The 25,672-nt window shown below is 43.4% G+C and overlaps 1 protein-coding gene across 5 annotated transcripts in view; it reads right to left on the bottom strand.

Moving 5' to 3' along the window:
* THSD7B (thrombospondin type 1 domain containing 7B) overlaps positions 1-25,672 on the bottom strand; it is a 282,914-nt gene that overhangs the window by 251,617 nt on the left and 5,625 nt on the right. Inside the window, exon 1 of one of the 5 annotated variants that reach the window (XM_072342398.1) lies at positions 22,688-22,725. The exons of 3 other annotated variants lie outside the window; for them this stretch is intronic. The gene's annotated coding sequence lies outside the window, so the exon portion shown is untranslated. Of the gene's footprint in view, positions 1-12,517; positions 12,635-22,687; positions 22,726-25,672 lie in introns of those variants that run through there. One more of the 5 variants, XM_072342399.1, reaches the window with a different exon arrangement.

Here is a 25,672-nt window from a genome sequence, read left to right on the forward strand (position 1 = left end):
CTCTTAACACACTATTGAGAAGTGGTTATGTGCAGTTCTAGCTCAGCTGTTTATTATTCCAAAATAACTGGAAAATGAACCATAGCCCATATCATGAAGCCATTTATATTTTTAGACCCTACTCTGAATCACAGCGAATTTTCCTGCGCTCACACACGAATCAAGCATCATACAAAAGAAAATGGTAAAGTATGAAACCCTGCACTGCCTCCTCTTGAATCGAGATACTGCTTAGCACGATTCCTCAATCGATCATTGTCTCCAGCAGAAGAGTGGCCTTTTATGCATATTACATTGGCTTCTAATGTAAAACACAGTCCCACAAAACTTAAGTAAATGAAATCTATATAGCACCTACCCATCCTCTTTGCTGGAAGTTATGGTCTCATTTCAAAAGGAATTAAAATACTATAATTCCATCAGGAGGAAGAACAAAATAAAGCACATTTTGCACATTTCCTTCACTATTCCATCTTACTAAGTTATCGTCCCATGGGTGTACTGAAACCTGGTTATATACAGGTGTACCACAGATACCCACACTCTTTCCTCCAGCTTCCTACACAACCTCAGCTGCCTCAGTGTCTCATCCACATCCCCTTCACACCTCCTCATCCTTCTGTACACCCTGTAGCACCTCTAGCATCATCCTGTAGCCCCAACCAACAGCTGTGTAGAGGCCCCAAACCACACACATATGCATTACCATCCCAAAGCGACATGATGCTCCCCACACATGCTGCAGCCTTTCCATCAACAGGAGCATTAATTTTGACTGTCTACTTCAGGCAGCCACCAGCTTTCATTATGCGTATAGAAACATAATTGCCTTGGAGACATCTACCTCTATGAAATTTGGTTTAGACTGCAGCAGGCTTAGAGGCACTAACAAACCAGGCTAAAAATAAGATGTAATAATACATTATATACAAGCTCATAATCAATTACCATATATAATTTGACAGCACATTCTATATTATTTGAGATGAAATTGATTGTCTGGGACTGGCATAGTATCAGGTCTCCAACTAAAAATAAGCACCCAAGCTATAATCGGGGAAAAAATGCCTCCATAAATATTCCTCTTGCAGTCTGCCACTGTTGTGTTTCTTTTCCTTAAGGACCACATCTATACATCACGCTGTTGTATGAGAATCTCCTTTATCTCAGAAAAGGAAGTTTTCTGTCTTTTATGGTTGCACCATAAAATTCGCAAACAATATCCTCAATGCATCCTAAGGGGTTCAGGATCCCAACACAAAATTAAAAGCACTTCAATATACCTTACAATTTAAAGTAAGAAGATAAGTGAAAAATTGACTGATGTTTTTAAGATTAAAGTAACCAGCACCAAATCCTGGCACAGAACTGATACAACGGGCATCCACTTGCAGCAAGACACTGCTCAGCATAGCCCAAGGCCCTGATATCCCACACATTTCGTGGGGGTACAAAAATGCACACAGCCAAGCCCCTTGCTGCCCCCCATTCCCTCGCTGTGAGCCGCAGGCCTGCAGGCAGTGTGCTCACAGATACAGCTGTACTACAACTGCTGTCCTGGGTGGCCATGCAGAAGCACTCGGCTTTTCGCCTCACAGCAGTCAAGCAGCACACAGAAAATTGAATCAGAAGGGTAGACAAATAATACATCACAAATCGTAGTGCTAGGAAATCTTCCTGTTCTATGAAAGAAACTTTCAGCTGAAGCCTTAATTTGTGGGAATTGAAAGGCTCATAACAATTTATGTTGGATTAAGGTTCCTGCCCAGTTAAATGCCAGTACTGACAGTCCTACATGAGCAACCATCAGCCACATGTTTACAGGCATCACACCAGAGCACGCTGCCCTTGATCTGCCTCCCTCACTGCAGATCAGGCTCTTCTGGGGATGAAAAAAGCTCACAACCCAATATCAACAGCTGAGAACTGCACTCAGATCTTCCAGGCACTTCCAGCAGTAGACAGGCATCTCCACAACTCTTAGCACTCCAGTTTGGTCAATTTGCCAGTGGCATGCATGGAAAAAAAATGGAAACTCTTTCCAAAGTAACTCATGGCATTGGGCTATTAGCCATATTCCCACCGGCTCCCCACACGGTTGTTGAAGAGTGCTACTTCAGAGCAGGCATCCCCCCCAGCCTCAGCCATCTTCCCAGGTTGACAATAAAGGTGCTCTATTCCACAAGAGCCCTTAAGCACACTGAGAGCTGTGATTCTCTGTGCAAAAACAGGTGCCACTTCCCAACCAGACATCCCCTGCTGCTGCACCAGCCCATCACCTCTCTACTGCCAGCCGCAGACTGGGAAAGAAACATCAGATTGACTCTGTAAGGGGTTATGGATGTAATGAGCAAATTGGAAGGGAAAAGTATGAATGGAGAAGTATGAAAGTGTACTTGAAATCTCACTGTTTGTAGCTGCTGATCACTCTCAGAGCCATACACATCCACACTATCAGCTGTGAAGATGAATTGGCAGAACTTCTGCCCCATAGTATTACATTACCAAAGCAGCCCCTTCCCACCACTCACACCAAGACTGAGCAGACCACAACAGAGCGCTGGCAAGGTCTTCAGTGAGAGTGGAGCAGCTTCTAAGTATTCTCCACTGCCTTCCCTCCACAAGGAAAGGCTCCAAGTCCTCACCTGAACTTGCTGCCTCTAAGCCCCAGACAGCTGTGCCTTCTCTCCTTAGTTCTCAAAGCTGAACTGCACAGAGACAGATGCAACGCAAGGAACATCCTCTTCTTGTGTACTCTTGCAAATACAGGTATCTCTCCTTTCCCTGTTAGCCTTCTCAATTTCCATTTTGTTTTTAATTTGCATACTTTTTCCAGCCTAGCTGGTTTTAGCGCATTTACCACACTATAAAAGATTTATAAAGTTTAACAGCAATCGTGTATCATTTTCACCATACATATGTTTTACTAGACTCCCAGCGTATTGCTTGTTTTAGCTTCTCAACAACATTAACCAAGATATAATAACAGATTATTCACTTGATATCAGCATTTCTGGCCATGTATTTTCTGCACGGAGAAAAGAATTGCAAGGCAAATCCAGAAAAAGACTCAGAAGCTTTTTATGCAGTGCTTAACATTCTTGCAGAAGCCTGGATTTATTCTGTGTTCCATCTCTGTTAACATCTATCAGACATCCTGAGGAAGGCCCAGCAGGCTCACCCTGTCCTCAGGAGTCATCCACCTGCCCTCCTGCCTACCCCTAAGCAATGCAGAGCTCCCAAACTGACACAGCCAAACTATGAAGCCAGTTTGACAGCAGTATTCAGTTAGTCCTTGAGGTGACTTAGGCTGCTGAGATGGACATAAGTCTGCTCCGAGTATCAGTATCACTGGAAAACAAATTCATTTGTCTAGGTTGTGCTATGTCCCGAAACCATAACATCTTTCATTTCAAGCTACCACAGTCATGGAGAGCTTATGAAACATCAAGACTCATCACCTGCACCACAGCAATCCACCTGTGTTATCACCTATTATTCCACAGCATGGAGCAGCAATCTCCTGTGACCTTGGAAGTTGCTTCTTTCTTGCAAGAGACATACAGCATCATTTCCATACAGCAGAAAGCAACTCCTGGAGCCCCAAATCATATCGATTCCCTCACTGTTTTGCCTCGTGTCTCTCTACACATCTGTAATCCCCAATGACTCCAACATCGATATCAGAAAGCATAAACATTCTTCTTTCGGTTTTCTACTGAAACAAAAGCCAGCAGCTGACAATCTCTGCTTCACTGGCAGCACTGTAAAGTAACAGTACTGAACAGAATCCAATTCTGAAGTTCTCTCCATGGGCCTTTTTCTTTGCTTGTTTTAATTTCATTTTCACACCTTTTTCATCAGTTTATTGGATTACAGATAACGGTGACTGTCAACGTCACATCCAAACCCATGCTTCTCTGCAAAGTCCTTAAGCTCTTCCCTAAAGCCCTGGCTTACTTCTGGATGTTACAACGTTGGCCACACAGCCTGGAGATCAGGCATGTTTTCCTCTGTTCACAAACAGCACAACCTGATGAAGCCACCTCAAGAGACTAGTGGAGCATCACATGCAAGTGCAAACCTTTCCCAGCCTTTTCGTGACTAGTCTGCTGAAGGGTATCAGTACCTCCATAGTATTACCTCACCTGTATTATCTAACATTCGCAAAAGCACTGACAGCCTCATTCCAGGCAGTCTGAAGTGTTCACACAGTCTCTTTTTACCATTCTGAGCCTATTAATGATCACCCCTACCTGCACTGATAACCAGAACTGAGAACAGGAACTCGGTACCTCCGTGCTCTCCTATTTCTGGCAGGTTTGCTTTGCAAAGTGCAGCTCTAGCAGACACCATTCCCTTCCCTGCCATGGGTTGGGCATCACCTTTCTGCAAGTACTTGGCCACTTAGGTCCCTGGAACAGCCTTTGCTTTCTTGAGCTCATAGGAACACATCTGTGAGAGACCATAAAATTCAGTGCATCTCAGCAACATACCCAACCACATGTGACATCTCCACTCCAGGATAGAAAGGAGGAGGGCCTAGAAGAAGGCTGTATTTTCTCCCCCCTCTTAGGCCACAAGTGAATGTCCTTCCATCATAAAAGACAACTGTTTCTAAATTAATCCGATAGTAACACAAGGAACCCAAAACTCAGAACATTCTGATAGGCATTTCAGTACACGGACAGAACATTTACACTCACCTTCCTCCAGCTTTCCCATACTCATCAGTGCTAAGACAGTGCTGCACAATTGGGAAGAAATCACGTAAAAATTGATTAGGTGGAAGCGCAGATACGTACATTTGTGCTGTAAGAGATAAGCTGACTTATTGTTGATGAGTATCCGCTCAGCAACGGCTGGGCAACATTCACCTTTTGCCCTTTACTTCTGTCCATTATTTGCTCTACTCCAAACAGTATTTTCCAGTGGTTACAAAATAAAAACCACATCATTCACATTACAATACAGCACTGTAATAAACACCCTACATGGCGGCATTTTGTAACATGCAGATTTGGTAGAACAGATATTCAAGCTTAGAAATATGAAGGGAAAAAAGAAAATCATCACAAGGAACAGGAAATGGCATGAGAGCAACCCTCCACAGACAATGGTTTTAAAGATGCTTTGATTACCAAAATTAAAGTTCTCATAAGACATCTTATCCCATGAGCTGTTGTGGGATGAAGAAGCACAGAGAACCGCTCACTGACTTCCCAAGGGGGTCTGGGTTACCAGCTCTTAGCATAGCCCAATGAGGCACCAACAGTGCCACAAACTCAGACATGGGTTTTATTTCAACTTGATTTCTCACAGCGCAGCACACTGTTTCTTAATGACTAATACAGACATCACTGTTTTAGAGCGAGTGCAGAAGTGTGCAGTAAGAGAGCAGGGGATGTGCTGCATAACGACTAGTTAACCAGGTGTACATGCTCCGTTACCAACTAGATTCAATGGACCACAGAAGGCAAAAGCAGTACTACAGTCCAGCTACAGGAATTGACCCGTTCCCTCTGCATTAAACCACATTTTGTTACATTTCAAAGCAGAGACAGCATCAAATTATTCTGAGCAATGAGCTTCCAGAAAACTCAAAAGTGCAACCTCCCAGTATTTAAAGGTGAAGAAAGGGTCTATACCACATAGCAACACTGCACCAATGTCCTACTCATTGGAAGGATTTTAAAGGACAGGACTCCTGTCCTGCAAAGCCATCTTCAGGATGGAGAGGTTATGGAAGGACACACCTTTGGCATTTCAGCTCCTAAAGCTCTGCAATATAACCTCACATACAGAATTGGCCCAAATTTATATTGAAAAGACTCTACGTTCTCGATATATAATCTGAGCTTTACATCAGCAGCTTTTAAAGAATGCGTTTGAACGCACCAGAGAAAACCAGTAGAAATTCTTAACACAGTTCATTATAAATCCTTTTAAATATGACCTACATTTGAACTTGGTATCCTCTATGGCAGGGATTTGCTTCAATTGCTCTCTTAATCAAAATAAAGGAAACTGATAAATCACAAAAACCTCCAAAACAGGTAATCGAAGCAAGAACCTTAAAAGCAAGTAAACCTGCAAAAGTTAATCATGAGGCTTTGCCCTGATTTGACTATCTATCATACTATTTCTCCACTGTATGGATTCTTGTAAAAGCAAACCATGCAAGGTTGTACAGTGATGCATATAAACATGTAAAGTCTTAAAGTACAGTTCATTACCAGTGTTCAAATTAAAGGTCAGAAGGAAAAGAAGTCATTTTGTTCTGGCAGAAGAGCTACCAGCATAGCATGGGCTGGGACAGGACTCAGAAGAACTGCAGGTTGCCACAGGCTCAGGGGCATTACTGTGAGGGAGAAAGAATTAAACTCACTTTCCAAGACCAAACCACCACTCACAGTCCCCTTCCCTGCCTTGCAAGCAGAGGCCTCAGGTCCCAGCAAACAAATCACATCACCTGGCCCGAGAGGAAACACTGCTGCCTTGTGGATAGGTCTCGCTGCAGTCCCCAGCAGAAAAATGATGAACCCATCAGCTGCAAATTCCTCAGAACGTTGATAACCATAGGATGTCATCCCCTAATTCAAGCCACACAAATCACATTTCCTTCCAGTAATCATAAGTAGTGAAAGTGAATAAAAATACTTTTAAAGGTTCATAACTTTCTTCTTACATCAGTTTTCAAAAATACTTTGATTTTTTTTTTTTTTAACATTAAAAGGCAATCAAATAGATATAGAAGGAGAAAACATTTGGGTTTTAGTTATAATCAAATTTCCTTGATGGAAAGGGTTAGGGTTTTTTTAATATGAATTTCTCTCTTGCTTTTAGCACTGAATTCAGCATTCAATCAAACAGAAAATAAAATGCAAGCTCCCTATTACTTCAACGGAGCCCTTAGTTATAAAGAAACAACCTTTAATATTTAGCAGAACATAAAAGCAGCCGAGCTAGATGCAGACATATCTCGGCAGCACTCTAGCAAGTGGCAGTTCCCCCCCGTTAGCACAGTAATGATACGTTCGCCAGGTCTGTGTGCCCACCACCAAGTATGTGGCAAGTTAATGAGGTGCTTTGCCAAGGGTGTAGCCCGTGTCTGCAGCGCTGCATATGAAACGGGGCTGGTGCTGATCTTATCGCCTTCCCCATTTCTGTTTCCCTGATGGATGTTTCTGCAGAAGGAACAACATATTAAAAGTCCCCACAGCCACCTTCAGCTATCTGGAGCAAGACAGGAGACAGCGCGTTAGGCTTTGCAAATGTAATAACCTATTGAGCAGGTACAACATTTTATCAGTAGGAAAATGACCACATTCAGTACAGCTGGGAGCCTGAAGCCTGTCAGTGTAATGTTTGGTCAGCAAAACAAAAACGTGCATTTCTGTGTACCTTTGGCTTAAAGGCAGAGTAAGTCACAGAATCATTAAGGTTGGTGATCTTAGTTGTCTTTCATAAGTCCAACTACCTATTACGCCTACATGAAGCCAGCTTAACTGGTCTCTGTCCATTGATCCACCCTATAGAAATCCCTCTGCAGGGTCTTCCTCCTAACTTAGCATTACTCATAGATTTACTGATGATGGTCAGTACTGTGGGTTGGAAGTGACCAGCATCACACAGAACTGCAGCCTGCAGAAGGGGCTGTGCAATGCTGATGGGAGCACAGCCACCAGGCACCGAGCAGGCTCCTGATCCTGGGCTCCAAGCAACTGCAATTACAATTCATCTACCTAAGAAAACATGAGCATATTAACATCCATTCAAACCCGAGAAATCTACTGCTATTTGACCTATTCCATTAATTATATCACTGCCTAATTAGGTCCCATGGGTGACTTTTAATCAAATTTACATCTGAGCTCATTCAGATTTACTCTAGTGTAAACAAGGTGAGAAGCCACACAACATGCCTGACACAAACATTTCTCCTTTCCAGATTCACGATACACCACTTTGCAACATAGTTCACAACTCATTACCTTCACCTAGAGAAATGGCACAGACCATTGCTACCTGCAGTCACCACACTGCTCAGAAGGAGAAATTAACCTGCATTGAATAACACAGCACTGCTGCTGTCTTCAGACTGCCCTCAGCTCCTTTGCAGCCCACTTGGAAAGATGAGATCAGCTGTTTGGCATCCATATCATTTGCCTAATGCTCCTGGTACTCTCTTGGGCAGACCGCTGGGAGTCCAGCAAGCATCCCCAGCATCAGGCCAGTTGTGTGCCCCCATCCTATCCCAACAGCCTGCAAGTTTGTCTTAACTGCCCACTGCTCTTTACAGAAGAAAAATGAAAGCTGGAACAAGAGAATCACTCACTGCTTACAGCTCCTACATTGCCAGCCAAATCCGCTCCAGTGACAGAGGAAGACAAATGAGAATATTTCAAGTCCTCTAGCACAAATTACGAATATAACACTACAGAACACGTGCCTCAGCACTGTCTCTGGTCACAGAAGCACACAGTGCACACACAGAGTGCAGCATCAGGATAACAGCATCTTCAGTCCTGCTCTCAGCTGCTAACATTTGTCCAACATGTATTTCTTTATTTTTAAAGACTATGCCAAGCCAAGTCTCCGCTTTCTGGTCAGATCTCTCTCCATTCCTCAATACCTTAACAATTTAATATTAAAGCAGTGCCTCGATTCATAGCATTGTAGCCCTGGAGTTCCACATTTTTCAAGAAGGTTTCTCTGTAAGGCCTCATATACACACCTTTCTGAGGTTTTCCCATTATCATTTTTCAAAGCTTGCTTCTGGGCTTGGTTTAGGGAGGGTTTATTTGTGTCTAAGTCCTACATGGAAGTGCTGAAAAGTGCATAAGAATAGGTGCACGCTTTGCATTGCAACTTATCTCCGGATTTATCTGAAAAGCATTAGAAAGTCTAAAAATGAGTAAAGACGGTAGTTTTCCTCTTCATTACACTTCTCCTCATCCATGCATAAACACCTCATTCTCCACTGAGCATCTCATAAAAGCCATTTGAAAGGAAAATCCAATGAACATCTTGAATTCTGTTTCTTGGGGACACCACTGCCTTTCTGCAGCAGGACAGCAGCAGATCCGTCCATCGCACTGCTCTGGAGATGCTTCCCAGCTGCAAACTGCACCGCAGACACTGGCAGCAAAGACACAGGATGAAAAAACCACATGCCCCCAAAAACCCCAGAACAAGCAGCAAGACAAGGAAATGAGTTAATGAACCCTTCCCTGTTCTCTGCCTTTCATATCACAGCCATCAAACCCAAAGATTCAGGAAGCATCTAGGGACAGAGAGGACAGGTTTGCCCACGTACACAAGCAGCAGGACTGGCTCCAAGCCTAGTGCAAACAGTCTGGGAATGTCAGTGTTCAAGTATAAGCTTCAATTTATTTAATAAACAACAGGAATTTTCTCCCCTGTTTTCTTCTCTCTTTTACAAACGAGCACAAAGGTACAACTGGTTTTAACTCACATCTGAACCCACGCATTATTTCAAGTCTCACAACCAGGTTGAACTTAACTTTCTGCCTTTATGACCCTGGATTGAGCGTTCTATTTAGCAAAACATCACAAAGGCTTAACATCAGATTTAACTCACTTATCTTTTAAGTCAAAGCTGACTGCACAATGTAATAAGCACATGGCAATGGAGAAAACAATGCGCCGACTGATTATGTATTGAGCAACACCTGAATAAGCAGTAGCTGCAAGAAATATTATTCCTTTAAATCCCTCTGATTACACGGCGCTTTTTTTGTCTATTTAAATATATAAGTTGCATTGGAATGTTAAAGCACTGGGTACACCTCTGATTGCTTTGTTCTGCTGTCACCAGCAATTGCCCTGTTCAGCGTCTTCAGCTGAAGTTATCACTCACCCATTTGATTTTCTCCATACTGCTTGCAAAGAAAATAATAAGTAGCATAGGAACAATTCTACAGAAAAGAAAAAAGTATTCCAAAAATGTGACATTTTTGAACGTTGTCTTCGGTGCAGTGGTTGGAGCACAGCTCTGCTCTGAATAGAAGCAACCATGAGTGCATCTCCCCAGTCTGCACTGACAGATCTCAGCCCAGGACAGAAGCCCTCACTGTAGATAAGCCAATAACAGCAGATGTAGGCCACAGTACATCACATGTGGCTTACAGAGGACCTTTCCTGGATAGCTTAGCATACACATTAGTTTTAGCAGTTTGCAGCCCTTGTGGTTTGTTAAGGTAATGACAATAACCCACACCAAAGAAAGTCCTTGTGGAGAGGGACATCGCTAGCATCTCAGCCTGGGTTTTGTCATCGAACTTTTGCTGTTGTTTCAAACAAAAACCTAAAAGCCAGCAGCCCCAGCCCTGGATCTATGCTCAAATGATGGAGATCAATGCTTTCCTCTCCTGAGGACAAGGCAGGTCAGCGCTGAGGGTTCACCCTTGCACTGACTCCAGCAACAGGGAGATACCCCAGTGCACCCCTCAAAACAGAGGTGAGATCACTGACAAAAGTCTTTGGTTAATCACCTAAAGGAACAGAAAAGCCAGGAATTGTGTATTATTAATGAAAATGTAGGTAATTCTGTAAGAGCCTCGTTCCATTGCATAATACAGTTAAATTTGCTTATAAAGCTGCCTTCCTGACAGACCACTCTTCAGCCAAATTAAAGCATCTCTCCCAATTATGAACAGTCTCGTCCCATACACGGGGGAGCTACAGAGCTCATCCACTACTGTCATTAAACCCAACTGCAGTCGTTTATTTAATCCAGCAACTTTATGTTCTCCCTGATTATGAAGGTTACCTTTCTCACATACATTTTACATCAAAAGCGTTAGAGATGCAGCTCCATGTGCAAAGAACTGAATTCTAGAGCATTAATCCAGGTCCCAGATCTGAAGGAAGCCAAGAAGAGCTAACGTGGAGCCCAGTATTCCTCATCGTAAGCCAAGCCTTGCATTCATCCTGCCAGCTCCCGACTGCCAAATTACCCAAAATTCCACCACAAACATTTGAAAAGTTCTATAAGAGCTTTTGGCATTCAATGCAATGGATTCTGTCCCTCTGGGTGTATTTGTGTAATTCAGATTGCTGCAGGAAGGATTCACAGCTATTATAAATTCAGAGGAAGAACTGCAACCCAGTTGGCAATACAAAATGCCTTCACGAGGTGGCAGACCTTTCACCGCAGTTAAGAAAACAAAACCAACTCTTTGGTAACCTTTCCCACTTTGCCTCAGCTCCCACACAAGATGGAACACAGCACGTTTCAACGCAGCGCCTGCATCAAAGAGTTCCTTTCCTCTGCATCCCATACACAACAGCTCACACTGCCCACAAGAAGCCCTGGTGGGTCTGTGCTCGGCGGGCAGCAGGACTGAAACACAGAGCAGATGGCAGTGCCTCCTCCACTCAGGCCAGCACCCCACTGATTCTAGGAAGGAAACGACCCCACGTGCTACAGAAGAAGCCAAAAGCCTCCGCTTGCTTTGATCAGGATGCACATGCTTTCCATTCCTCATATCCAGTAATCTGATTTGCCCAGATACACGAGTGAGACAGATGCAGCATTAGCATGACCTAGCTTTAACAGAACAAAACACTCCAAAATCCATAGATTCAAATTGCATACGTTCTCTGGATGTAGCAGCAGGTACAAGGACACCAAATGCATTCCAGGACTTCTCTCATTTGTGGTTTAAATCTCCTCTCAATTTTCAGGTCAAAATAACGTTGGTCAGTGCATGTGTTCAGGTCAACTGATACCACACCACCATTCACCCTGAGACCCGTGGCTGATCTCCCCCTTTGCATCACTTCTTTGTGGCAGAGGCAGATGGGGATGGGGAAACAAAGCAGAACCGCATCACCCTGCAAGACATAACAGCTGCTAGAACACACTGTGCACAGAGCTCCCAACACACATTTCTCAGCACACCTTCAAAACAACCACTGGAGATCACAGTCAAATTTCTGCTGTTAAGGATAGGTGTCCATGATTGAAACATTTAAGCAAGGTAACTGTGTAACGCCAACACAAACCCTGGGTCTTAGGCTTACTACTAACAGTGCTGTCTCACAACACAAGCATATTTTTCCTTTTCTGCTGTGTTACAGACCCATAACACCTCCACAGACGCTGCAGGGCTTCCACATCTAAAACTCGGCCCTCAGTGTTCAACTAAACTATCGGCAATGGTCAGAAAAGACAATCAGGAAGGCCAGCTCTGTCTTTTACTATCAACCACCCCACGAATCTGAGTGCAACGATAACCCGCTGCCTCTCTTTTGTCTTTACATCTGATCTTCAAAGCACAAGGACCATTTCACGCATTGACAAAGAGCAACTCTTCTTTCTCTTAGCAATTATCTGATACAAAGAAGCCTGTAAAATTGACTAAAATTCTATCTACCCTAATCTTTTTCAATTTGCACTGTTTTAATGCCAATTTTGGCACAGACATCCTGAACAACAAAAGCAGTTCGAACAGTTTCCTGCCTCCCTCCACGTACGTCACAGCCTTACCAAGCTTCCAGCGCTTCTGTTTCCAAGAGCCAGAAGTCAAAGGCAGGTCTGCAGCTCAGAAGAGCCCAGTTGCAGCCACACAATGACCAAGTGCCATTCCTCAGGCCCAACGCTGGGGTAACAGACAGATTTTCTTCCAGGGCATCTCCTTCCTTCCAATTATTTAGAACAGGTCACTTGGTTGCCCCAGAAATAGTTGTTAAGTGCAAACACAGAGCTCTACCATTTCCCCACTACTTGACTGCAGTACAGCTGGTCAATTAAATATTAAATACAGAAGTCCTCAATATTTAATTATGGACAAATAGCATTCTTTAGCACTTTTCTTGAATTTGAAAACAACCTTCCCCACTATGTCTGTAGATAGGCACAGTCATAGATGTACTTACAGCTATTAGAAGTTTGTTGATGACAATATGATAGGGAATTAACATCTGGTAATGACTGTTGCATGTTAGTCTGATTTCTATACCCAAAGAAAGGACAAATTCTTTACTGTACTTAATTACTACCCACTTGCACTCCAAGGCATTCAGTGCTGTAAAAGGAAACAAACTCCGGCTCCACCACACAAAGAACCATAAAGGGTGGAAAAGCCCTTTAAGATCATCATTCTTCAGAGAAGAAATTTTTCCTAGTAAGTGTTGGAACTCTCTACTAATGGGCAAGCAACCTTCAAAAACAGTGATCACATAACTTAAAGCAAGCAGTCAGGAATCCATTGTATCTCCACTCTGAATTAAAGAACGCAAAGCCACAGCAGGGCTGCTCCACCTCCCTGTGAAAGATTTCTGAGGACGAGTACACCAAACCTCACCACCTCCAGGAAAATAAGTTTCAAGAACATTGCTAGAGGCAGCGTGCCCCTTAATTCTGTAACAGTGACCACACACTGGGAGGAAAACAATTACATATTTAGTAGTTAGTAAGTCATAAGTCATCTGCAAATAAGATACCCGCTTCCCCCACACGTATTTCAATAATTAAATAAGCCTAAGTGAGGAAAAAAAAACTCTTAAGACACATAACTTGATAAATCGGAGGCCTTTTAGCTTACTGTGTGGCAAAAGAAGGTGAGAGTGACTTCAAATAGGATACACGCACTACTGAGCAACAGCAGGTAATAAAGAAGGAAAATTAGCTCACCCTTTCCAACCACCAGGAACAGCTCCAAAGGTGTGCAACCTCTATCCAGAAGCTGCTCCCAGCTGCTAACCTTTAAATGAGGGTGAGAAGGGGTGGATTCCACCCCTCCTGGCTACTCAGTTGCATTGTTTGCACCTGAGCTCCCTCAGTAAGCCCTTTCACCTGGTGCTCAATCATTGGCTCAGGCAATTTGACAGCACTGACAAAAATTCCCAATCCACTCTTTGCAGTTTTTGCTCACTTTTCTACATATTCATGTGATGTTTCTACCAGCAGGCAGGGCTTCCTGTTGGAGGTTACTGGGCTGGAGCTGAGACAGAGCAATAAAGGATTTCATAAGGAACAAGCTGAAGATAACTCTAGGTCCTCACCAGCAGCTGCTGCAGTTGCTTCTCCTTGGCACCAACCATTGGGAGTGTCCAGGCAGAACAGGTACAGCAGCAGCACCTTGTGGCCAGAAGAACCCACAGTGGTCACAGCTCCCTCCCAGGGTCCCAGATGAGGGATGAGCCCCCACATTCCTCTCCTGCAGGTCTCACAGGGGACCAGTCCCACAACCAGTGGGCACAAAGGACATGACTGCTGAGCTCCAACTTCCTTTTACCCAGCTGTTCCTCTTGGCTTCTTTATACATATTCCTCTTTCTTTACCGTGCTATTTCGAACAAGAAAAATCTTGAAATACTTTTCTGTTAGAGCAAACAGCTTAAGTGCAACCCAGAGAAAGATGCATCTTTGAGTAAATGCCAGCACATCAACTGTTGCCCTAAATGGGCACAGGTGTGAAACAAATTCCTGAGTGAAAGCACTCCATCTGACCTCTGCTGCTGCTTCATAAACAAAGCACTGGTGTTACAAATATGAGCTGGAAAACTTACTCATAATTTTAGCTTAGTAGCTTTGAGTAAAAATAGGAACAGGAATGATTGCCTTATACACCAACATATTATTTATTCTGGTATTTGATTAACCTTTTCTTCCCCCTTCTCCTCTTAACGTGCTGAAACTACAAAAAGAAAAACTCTGATTTTAATAAGTGTTAACATTTACACAGGGATTTCAGGCTTCTGACCGTGGCCACCTGTCTCAGCAGATTTCAAGTCCAATCTCCTACATTGTTAAGTAGCTCTCATTTTCTTCTGTATCATCAGAAACATTTAGTCTCTGCAGTCCTTTATTGCTCTTAACATACAGCCACTGCTCTTACTACTAAAGGAAGGCAAGGCTAAACAAACATGCCCAATACTTAGCAGAGATGCACCTCTCCAACACGCTGCATCACCCACGCAAACACACCTCGTACCAAAGTGCTCAAACTCTCAAGTTCAAAGTCACACAGATTTTTACATTCTCCTAAATACTTCAGAGATTCCTTTTGATGATTTTATAACCTACTTCAAAAGCACGTTAAGTATTCAGATGGTATATATTCCATTCTGGACATTTACAGCAATCTTCCACTTGGTTTTAAACAGACTAATGTTACCTATACCTACAATGTAGTATGCCACACTTTTGCTGCCAAGTAGTTGTACATGTAATCGCTTCTGCAGAGCTGAAATTTCTTTCCTGTAAATACATTATATATTATTTAATACTATATATTGCTATCAAAGTACCTATATATAGTATCCTTATAAATATATTATTAACTTGCTGTTTTACAAGTGCTGGCTTCAGTTCATTCTCATCCCTATGTCTGCTGCTGTTCCCAACACTGTGCTGGTCAAACTGGGAATGGTTTCAAGCTGCAGCAGGGGAGATTCAGGCTGGACATTAGAATCATAGAATCACCAAGGTTGGAAAAGACCTAAAAGATCATCCAGTCCAACCATTCACCTCTTACCAATAGCTCCCACTACACCGTGTCCCTCAACACAACATCCAGTCATTCCATGAACACCCCCAGGGTCGGTGACTCCACCACCTCCCTGGGCAGTCCATTCCAGCTTAGCATGAAGCCCAGTCTTGCTTCAAACTCTCTGCGTCCAAAACAATAGTAAAGCAGCAGAAATAACAGCAAATTAAACTGAACACAATAACGAACTTGCATCTATTAAACAAAATACGCACAATTGGTCACATACAATGCTATCACACCTCATGTGATTTACCTTCTTCAAATATTAAGTTCTAATGGAATAACTCCTCAAAAATGCTGGCATACAGGTACATGCACACATTCAGAGGAGGCAGACGTGCAGAGAAACAAAGTTCTGGGACAAACCTTCAGCTGTTGCGGCCTGTGCCAACCCCACGTACACCTGTCTGCAGCAGCTCACGTGTGCCCGTGAGTGCTGTATCAGCTCCAGAACAACCCGAGCCCCTCTTTCACAGACTGATGGAATTCAATGATGACAGTGCTTCGTGTCGGGTGTTCTAACAGTTGTTCTCAGCAGATACACGAAAGAGAGACATAAGAGAGCTAACCGAGCTAGAGATGCTGTTGAACACTGAGAGCAGCCTCAGGATCCTGATCTGCTCACTACCCAGAGAATCCCTGGGCTGGAATTGCTCCAAGTACATTCCATACATTAGACAGAATATACCACTTTTTTTTTCCTGATTAGAGAAACAGAAATATTTCCTTGCTGTTATTTCGACACAACAGAATTTCAGAGTCATTCTGATAAGAAATAAAGAGAGAAAAAAAAAAAATACAGCATGCAGTCAGCAAATGTACCTCTTTGATTTTCTCACTCGCCCTGGCTATGATGCTGGCTGTATTTTTGAAACTGGAACTGCTACTGAAAGAAAGATCTTTCAAGCCTAGTCAGACAAAACACTTTTCTCATGCAAAAACATTTCCCTCGTAGCAACAGTAGCTTCAGACCATCCTAAGTGGGGCGATTTCAAAGTGAGCAGAACACCACAGCCAAAGAGCCACAGACGGCGAGGGGGCAAAGGGATAAAAGACCATCCCTGCTCCCCTTTGATTTGCTATCAGTTATCCTCATCGTTTCATCTGCAGCAGGGAAAACGGATTTCATCCCTTGTTATTTTTAAAGCATACTTAATTCTGAAACAATTACACAAGTCTTCAAACTTGTTCCATTATATGTAATTATGTAATTTGTCCCACTTTAAAGTGGATGTTTTAAAAGTTCTTGTTTTTCTTTCTTGATAAGCTACAATGTTTGTCTCATCGCACTCAAAATGCTTTCTCATTTGCTGAAATTACTGAAAGGTTACACAATATCCGAGCTATCTTTGAGATCCAGACAAGAATTCCAATGTGAGAGCAATGCCACCTCATCCAGTGGCCTTCATCATCTCCCACTGCTTTTTACTACGAACACAGAGAGGTCAGCGCTGGTTCCATCACGACGTGCTTGTTATTTGCTACCCAGAGCCACAAAGGATTTGAGTGCTTCCAAACTATGGCCTATGGCAGAAACAATGCACAGCACACCATGAAGGCTTCCTATAACTTTAAAAGAAAATCAATATTCTATTAAACTTTTGAAGAGATCTTAAGGGTCCATTTGGACTTATTTCCAATTCCTCTGCAGATGTGTCAAAAGCTTTTGAAAATGCAAACTTTTTTCCTTACTTTTTTTTTTTTTTTAGACCTCCATAGGCATTGATAACCCCATCTGAGAGAAGCAGCAAGGTGCTTGGTCTGCCTCTGACTACTGCCAGGTAGCAGAAAGCTGAATAACATGGAACTTTCATACAGGAGTACATTCATAAAAGAGCTCAACTTTAAAACGGGTGAAAGAAAAAAGGAAGAGGGGGGGAAGGAGGAAAAAGAAGGGGGAAAAAAAGATGGACTCAAGCAGAAAGTATATTTCTACACTGTAAACATACAACTACTTGCCCAGGCTCCCACCACAAACCCATGACAGAAATCTTGGCCGCAGAGCTCACAAGCTCCGAGCGCTGTGCTCAGTCCCTTCAGATCACTTTACTTCAATTTTAAACCAGGAAAGATTGCCTTCCAGTGCTGCAGAATGCAATCACTCACTGATTGACCACTCAGAAGGCTCTGATTTATAGCATGCCGGAACTGACTTGAAGTAAGTGGCAGCCCTGACTAGAAGAGAGGATCGGTGAATCCAAAGATTAAGCTTTCTTTCAATAGAAACAACCTACCAGAAGTTTTCCACAAGCCAAGACTGTGGTTCTATGAACTACTAAAGAAAACTAAACAAAAAAAAATCAGAATCTGGATTACCAAAATAACAATATTGAAAGCCAGGAACAGATTCTATTCAGGGTTTGTCATTTTTCCTAAAATCCCTTTAAAGTATATTGATTTTCAGACTTCACAGTATTACGTCTGAACCGAACCAGCATTACATTCAGAAATGCTCTAGAACATCAGAAAGAAGGTAGCAAAAGAGGGAGATAAATCTTTCCAGCTGCATCTTTTATCAACATGCGTGAAGAAATGAAAGTCTTTGCTTAGATCTCCAAATTCTGAATTTTATAAATAAATGGCTGTGTTATTTTGCATTAACTTTTGGTATAGGAATGATCTTAAGTTATCTAGGTAACAAGTATTTCCCTTTCAGAAGCACAGCAAACCCACTGAGCAAGGGCAGCTGTATAGCCTGGCAGTGAGTGCCCTGGCTTAGCTGCAGGTTTGTCAGGGCATGCAAAGCCTGGACACGTTCCCCAGCTGCAGCTGCCAAGGTTTGGAGTTGCTACAGCCTATGGATGAGGATTAGCTGAAAAATTCTGGTTCTCTATTATACAAAACAAAATGTTGAAGAACACATTTGATTCCTGAACATCCCCAGAGCATTCTACTCAGTGCCGATCTTCCATGGGAGGAAATAATGGCAATTATGGAACTCCATTCATATGGAACGGCCTCCTACAAACTGATTTTTCTCAGCCATAACTTCCAGTATTTTTGAGTCCCCTCCTGCCGTACTGCAAACCTTCATGGAAAAGCCTAATAGAAAAAGATGTATTCCCATTCAAATATGCCAAGAGATCACAGTCTAGACTTTTCACAATTACTCAAGGACTTGAACCAAACACTTGTGTTGTAACAAACCCTTTCTGCTTTTCCCTTCATATTTCCTTGGCAAACTTTCAAACATCAGCAGCGTGTCTATCACAGAACAAAGCTGCTCAATTGCCATAAGCCACGAAGCTCCCCGGAGCTGGACTCCTCTAAGGCAGCACAAGACTTCTCCAAGTTCAAACCTGCTGCCAACCTTTAAGAACTTGACACCAACCTGCTCTGTCGTTCAGCCTCTCTCAAAGCTGCATGGAGAAAAAAGCTGAATTCATAACATTCTAATCCTTTCCTGCAGAAACAGATGCTGTGTCATCTCAAAGTACACAGAATTACATCAAGTGTACGACTCTCCACTGAAGAGCATATGTACAGATAACTCCAAACATTCTGATACCAGCTTTAGGGAGATCAAGAGCAGCTCCAAGGATGGAAAGGAACCAAAAATCCCTATTATCTTCTTTTCCATTCCGGCAACTCAGTATTTTTTCCTTGAATATGCTTTCTTAGTGTTGCTGTATGACAAATGAGAATCCATCCAAATCTTCCATGAAGCTACACAGAGCAAACAAAACATGACATAAAAAACACAAAAACAGCTTAAGAAGTAAAAAAACAAGAACAGCTTCCTAAGAGGTACAGCACAGGTGCTGGAAGTTCAACCACATTCACCTTTATTTTGCATCAAAAACTTTCACTACAGAAACCCAAATACTCACCTGCAGTGGCCCACAGATACGTGATAGACAGCATTAGGTGCCAGGAATGAAGTAAGTTACCTGAAGTCCCAGGACATTCAAATGCAGTCAAATGCCACTGCATGCTTTGCTAAGCTGCAAATCCAGATCCAAAAAGAATAATGAGAATCAAGTCCAAAAATTTAAAAAGCAAACAAACATAGAAGCAATAAATTAATATTTTTAATCTCAGCAGAATAAACAGGTCCAATTCTACAAACACCTGCAAGCCTATCATCTAATGAGTGCAGATGATTGTTAACTTTCTGCTTCCCCAGAAAGCCCTTGAAGAAGTGCTTGGTTTTCACCACGGCATCATTTGGAATGGAAACTTCAGTCTGTTTTCTAGAGCTCCTTTTCTGGATCTCAGAACGGCTCACACACATGGCTCTCCCAAAAGAACTTTGTTTTTCGCCTTACGTGAGACAAAAAAAAACCTTTGTCTGGTACAATTCTGGTGAATAAAACCAAAACGAAGATGCTCAAATCTAAAATAACGCTGTCACAGCAAAAATAAAATATTCATAATGGACTGCAAAGACCTGCAGCAGAACTCAGTGCTGAAACCCACAAGGATTTTTCCTTTATTAACATCCGGTCCTTGTTCAACAGCATACTAATGAAGTTAATCTAAAGGCTAAATTTCAATTATGAATCACAGAGCCACATCTCTGCTCCCTGATTGCTCGGATAATCGGAATCAAGCGTTCTCCTATACAAAGTGCAATGGTTGACTGCACATAAAAGTTCCTGAAACATCAAAAATATTCAGTCCAGAAGGCAAAACCTGACAAACACCTGTTTGCACATCCATTCAATAACTCCGTGGCAAAGTAATGATTTCTAATAACTTGACAGACCACTCGCTCCCTTAAAATATGCAGCACAGGTCTGAACAATAAAAGGAACAGCAAATGTTTAAATCTCCCAGGCTTGTAGCCAAGACAAAGTCTTCAGCCTGAGTAAAAAAAAAAGGGCTTCCATTTGCTAAAGTAATTTAGGAGAAAATGCTTTCCTCTCTCAAGTACCCGCGGTGCATTTGTCCTGGAACAAAACCTGAAGCAGCAACCGTGGTCAAACTACGCTGGGCAAAAGGCAGTACAGCCAACAATGAACGGGGCTGCCGGCCGAGGCGTGCTGCCTCACCGTGTGTCAGTGCAGCTCAGGGAAGGAGCTCCAGCTGCACGACCGGAAAGAACACAGAATATGAGAAACTGCAGCAACCTGGATCATTTGCTTCCAATTGCTTCTGCAAACAGAAGGATGATGAACGTCTGTGCAAACATCGAAGCGTGGTGCTATCCCATCTGAAAGACAGATACGGAGGAGACACCGCATTGAGTTTTTAACAAGAAGGAAAAACAGAAGAAATAGACTGCCTTCAATTTTCAGCCAAAGGGACGGGGAATGGAAGGACTGTTTTCCCCAGATAGGAGCTGCAGGAGCATACGGAGACCAAAACATCAGGAAACTACGAGTTTTGATCAAAAGCTTGGAATGAAGAAAGCAGAGCCTTCCAGGTGACCTCTCAGTAGAGGCTCTACCTCACAGTACACGGGATTTCTGGATAATATATGTTTTATATAACAGCTCTGGGATCAATTCTTCCATTTGTCATGGAGAAGGAAACCCAGACGAGTAAATGCGCCATAACAAACTATTATCTGACCATCTCTAGGGATGGAAACACTGTACATGGATTTCTTGTGAATCACGCACAAGAGTGTGACAAGTTCCTCCCTCACACACACCTACCTGCCCTCATCCATCCTCTGTGACATGAGCTTGCAAGCAGAGCTCCCAACGCTCGGTAACACCTTGCAGCACACAGCTCAGGTATCGCAACTCCTTCATCGAGTCGCAAGACTTTTTCTCCTCCCCTCTCCAAGTTAGCCAATGGAGGTCAGTCACACCCACGCTTTCACCACACAACTAATACTACTGCCCTACACACAAATGTTAGTCTTCAAGTCCAGTTTTTTGGGATATAGGCACAAATCGCACTCACTTCCTACACCCAGCATCTCCAGTGCCCCTTTCCACTGCCTTTATCCTTCATGTACACATCACATGGAAGTTAGCAGTACTTAGACAAATCTGAGCAACAGCACACGTGTGAGTGGTCAGCAACACGCCTGGTAGAAGAGCAGGGCAGTTGTCTTCATAGCTCCATCAGAAATACATCTTAATTGATGGCCAGCATTGCACCACAAATGAGCCAGGCACAAAAAAGAAAAAAGGCCAGCTGTAATGACAGACCACTAGAAGTAATCTGCTGTCTTCTGGGTAAACTGTTCAATGCTAAAACTTATTATCTATAACAGCACCTTTTGAATCACTTTTGTTTTGCCCTGTAGAATACCGTAATGTTTCTGCTGCTAACACAATTTCTGGCTTGCAGTACTGCCCTCGTCTGTAAAACTGCGAGAGAGAGGGAAGGAAGAGATGAAAACGGGGAGAGGCAGAACTGCTGTTATTATTAAACCTTTAAGTTACAGAGTTAATTCCAGCTAAACGCTTTTGTCTGCTGCACTGTTTATATTGAAGTGGATTCTTTTTTCCCCCAGAAAGGAAATCAAATTGTTGCAACTGAGTATCATACAACTCCGTGGCCATCTATACCTGCACCGACCACACTTCAACTCCAAGTCATCTGTTAAGCAGCACATCCCCAGCTGGGGACTGTAATTAGGGTGCAAACTGCCATACAATCCCCTTGCCAGATTGATGAAGGAGACCTCTTACAAGGTGATCCAGAAGGCAGTGCTGAGACCATTAATCATTTACCCGTTGAGGAGAATACAAAAAGCTCTGCCTCTGAGAGCATTACAGTGGAAAATACCTTGACAAAACCAGCAAAGTTTTAATTAAAGGTCAGACATTAGTTATAATATTACTTTAAACATTTCAGGCAAGTTCACATCAAAAAAGGAGACGTTCAGATCTTCTGCGGAATTAGACACACACACTCCTGCTATTCCTTTTAAAAGCTTGATACCGATCAGCTCAGAGCTTTTAGCTCTGCCAGCAGCATCCCCAGATACCAAACAAACGCGAGAGTAATCCGCAGGGCTGGGCTGCCAGTACTTCAACCTGCAGCTACTTATGCTGGGAGAGCTGAATCCACTGAAAAGGCAAATATTTTTGGCAGCGCGTGGTTGCAGAACTCAGCAGCACAAAACCTCCGGCTACAGCGAGAAGGGCGGGCCTGGGGCACTGCCTCCGGGGCTCCACTCTGACCACCTAAGCACGTGGGTCAATGCTGCCAAACAACCACGAGCTGCAGCTTCTGAAGTACGTGGCTGTACAGAAATACCTGAAGTGCCTACGGGTGAGGCCAAACGAAGCGCTGCCCTTCTTCGTTCACATTGGGTGCAGTAAGGAAGACTCCACCATCCGTACAGAATCCTGTTCTGACAGCTAAACAAAGAAGTGCAAAACTCAAGATCACTTACGCACTCTAAGGTTACTGCTGGAGTCAAAGTATTTCTCTTTGGAAACAAATTTTTGATCATCTTTAGCAGTCAGGCTCCCATTCTGCCTACCATGCACCATTCACACAGAGGGTGGTGACGCACTGGAACAGGTTGCCCAAGGAGGCTGGGGATGCCCCATCCCTGAAGGAATTCAAGGCCAGGCTGGATGTGGCTCTGGGCAGCCTGGTCTGCTGGTTGGCAACAGCAGGGGGCTGGAACTGGATGAGCACTGTGGGCCTTTTCAACCCAGGACACTCTGTGATTCTATGATCCACCAAGAGAATCAGCACCAAACCGTGTCCCACCACCAGCCTTCGCTCACGCTGTCACAGAGCCCTGGGTAGCAGCAGTCTGGCAGGGAGCGGACAGGAGCTGGGTTCTGCTAGCAGAGACTTGATGGAATTACCTAGGAGGCTTCTGCTATTTCAAAAGCAAACAAAATCCATCCCATACAACTATCCACCAGCCTAACAGAAAATGCATTTTGCTGTAGAACGTGCAATAGGGAGGAAACTTAATCCAAGCACATCATTGCACAGTCCAACAGGATTTGCTAGAAACTGCACTGGTGAAGGCAGGCTCCTATTAGCTAAGTCTAAAATGCAGTCAGCATGCAATTACTTTTCTCCCAAATGACTGCAACAGCCAAATCTAAATAATTTTCCACAGCATACCCAAAATACAGCGTAGTAAAATAAGAAAGTCTGCCACCTGTTGCTGCAAAGTTAAACCAATTTAAATATTAAAAAAATAATAATCTTGTTTGCAAACCATTGCATTCCCCCTCAGCTCCCCTCCCTCCCCAAAGACAGCGGCTTCCTTCGAGGTACACAGCAGCAGGGGGTGCTGAGAGCAGCACAGGGCTGAGCACAGCCCGACTCAGTGTTAGCAACAAGTGACTTTGCAAAGGGTTCTTTTGCAAACAGCTGTAGAAATAATAAATAAATAAATTCCTTCTACAACACGAGGAAATTTCTGATTTCCAAGACTCTTGCTTGTGTAAGTGAACACACATTAATTCACTGAATATGTCAGTGAGAGAAGAAAAGCAAAAATAGCTTCATTATCATTATACAAAATCATACACACAGCAATGCACTGCAACAGCAAGTCCTACCATACATCATTGCTTCTCCCAGTATTCACATTCTCCCAGTGCAGCTGAGCCAGTGCTGAGCACTCAGCAGAGCAGTGCAAGCACACGCAGGATAACTCCCACATCCCTAAGCCAGAAGTCAGCAGCATCCAAACACCAGAGAGAACAGAAACTCACTTGCAAACACAAAGATGCTGGCCTGAGGATGGGAGTCACTTACTGGAAAAGGGGGCCAACAACACAGCCAGGACTTTTTGCCAAAATTCCAACAACTAATTTAAATAAACCACAGTGTGCTGTCAGCACTGGATGGCACAAGGTCCCACAACACCTACATCCTATGGGTGGCATTTCTTGGGAGTTTGATCCTACGCCATCTGTAAGTGATGCACAGCACACAACCGAAATAACACCCCGAAGCTTTATAGGTTGAAATGGAGCTCCACAATCATCTCATTCCAACCTCCAGACAGCTGACACCCACGTTATCAGCATGATGGTCCCATCATGGAGCAACAAGGAAAAAACTGACCCCCCTTTTGGAATCTTGCTGCATCATCACTCACCAGCGCGAACATTGCTCTCATCCATAGGCAACCCGTTAGAGGTGCCGATGGGTTTTCCTTTCAGTGGAGCAATTAATGCTGCTGTTCACAGTCTCTGACCTTTAGCTCTCTGTCCCAGAAGGATTATTCACATTTTTCCTTTTAAGTTTAGCACAAACTGGGAATTATTTGAATCTTCCTAAAAACGGAGGGACATTAATCCTAACCGCAAACCAGTCTTTCAGAGCAGTAATTCCCAGAGCTTTCCCCTCCAAACCTGCTCTTCTCCCCAGGACCAGCTGCTCCCCCCATTTCCACCACTGCTGCAGTTCTGGTTCTCTCTGTTCCAGAGGTATTTTTAGCAAATAACTTGGAAAATGCTTTCACAGTGGTATGAAGTTGCGCATCCCATGCTGCGCCCCTCCAACACCCCCTGCAGGAGGATGGCATTGCTGGGCTGCATCCAAAGTCACAGTGCTGGAGGCAACGTCCTTCACTTCCACTGCCATCGCTCCTCGTTCCATTTCCACCATCCCTCTTTCTTTTCCTCAGAAATGCAGTTATTATTTGTTGTCTTCATCTAATATTTGTCATAAAACCACCAAACATGGGAAAACACCCAGCACAGCATCTTCACAAGTGTCCCACAAAGTCATCTGACACTTTCTTTTCCAAGTGTAGTTAATGCATGGTTTTTTTACAAGGCAACCCCCGTGCACACACACAAACAAAAGACACAAATAAACTGCACTGCTTCCAGTCTCGAGAAAATTAATCCTCAGTTAATCATCAACACCCTTCTGTGTTAAACAGCCCTGATATGGATGCCATTATCGCTAATTTGGAAGACTGATGGGCTGTAAAAGTCCTTTGGAACCAGAGAGAGGGCACTGCAGAGCTGAGAGGCACCCAAATACCCAGAAGAAAAGCTGCACCCACATATACAGAGTGCTGGGCTCAGGCACAGGGAGAGACGCTCAGCCTGACAGGAAATGTAATTACTGTTATAGTCCCTGCCAAGATTAGACATGATATAAGCAGATACATCAAACGTGTTTGACGTGATATATTATCACTGATGCGCCTAAATATATAAAATGGGGTGGAGGGTGGATGGTTTGCATTCTGGGGGAGGGGGTGGAGCATCCTTTTTTTGTTATTATTTTATTTTACAGGGAACAAGT

This window comes from Excalfactoria chinensis, chromosome 7 (genome assembly GCF_039878825.1).
Source record: "Excalfactoria chinensis isolate bCotChi1 chromosome 7, bCotChi1.hap2, whole genome shotgun sequence".
In the NCBI taxonomy this organism is placed as follows: domain Eukaryota; kingdom Metazoa; phylum Chordata; class Aves; order Galliformes; family Phasianidae; genus Excalfactoria; species Excalfactoria chinensis.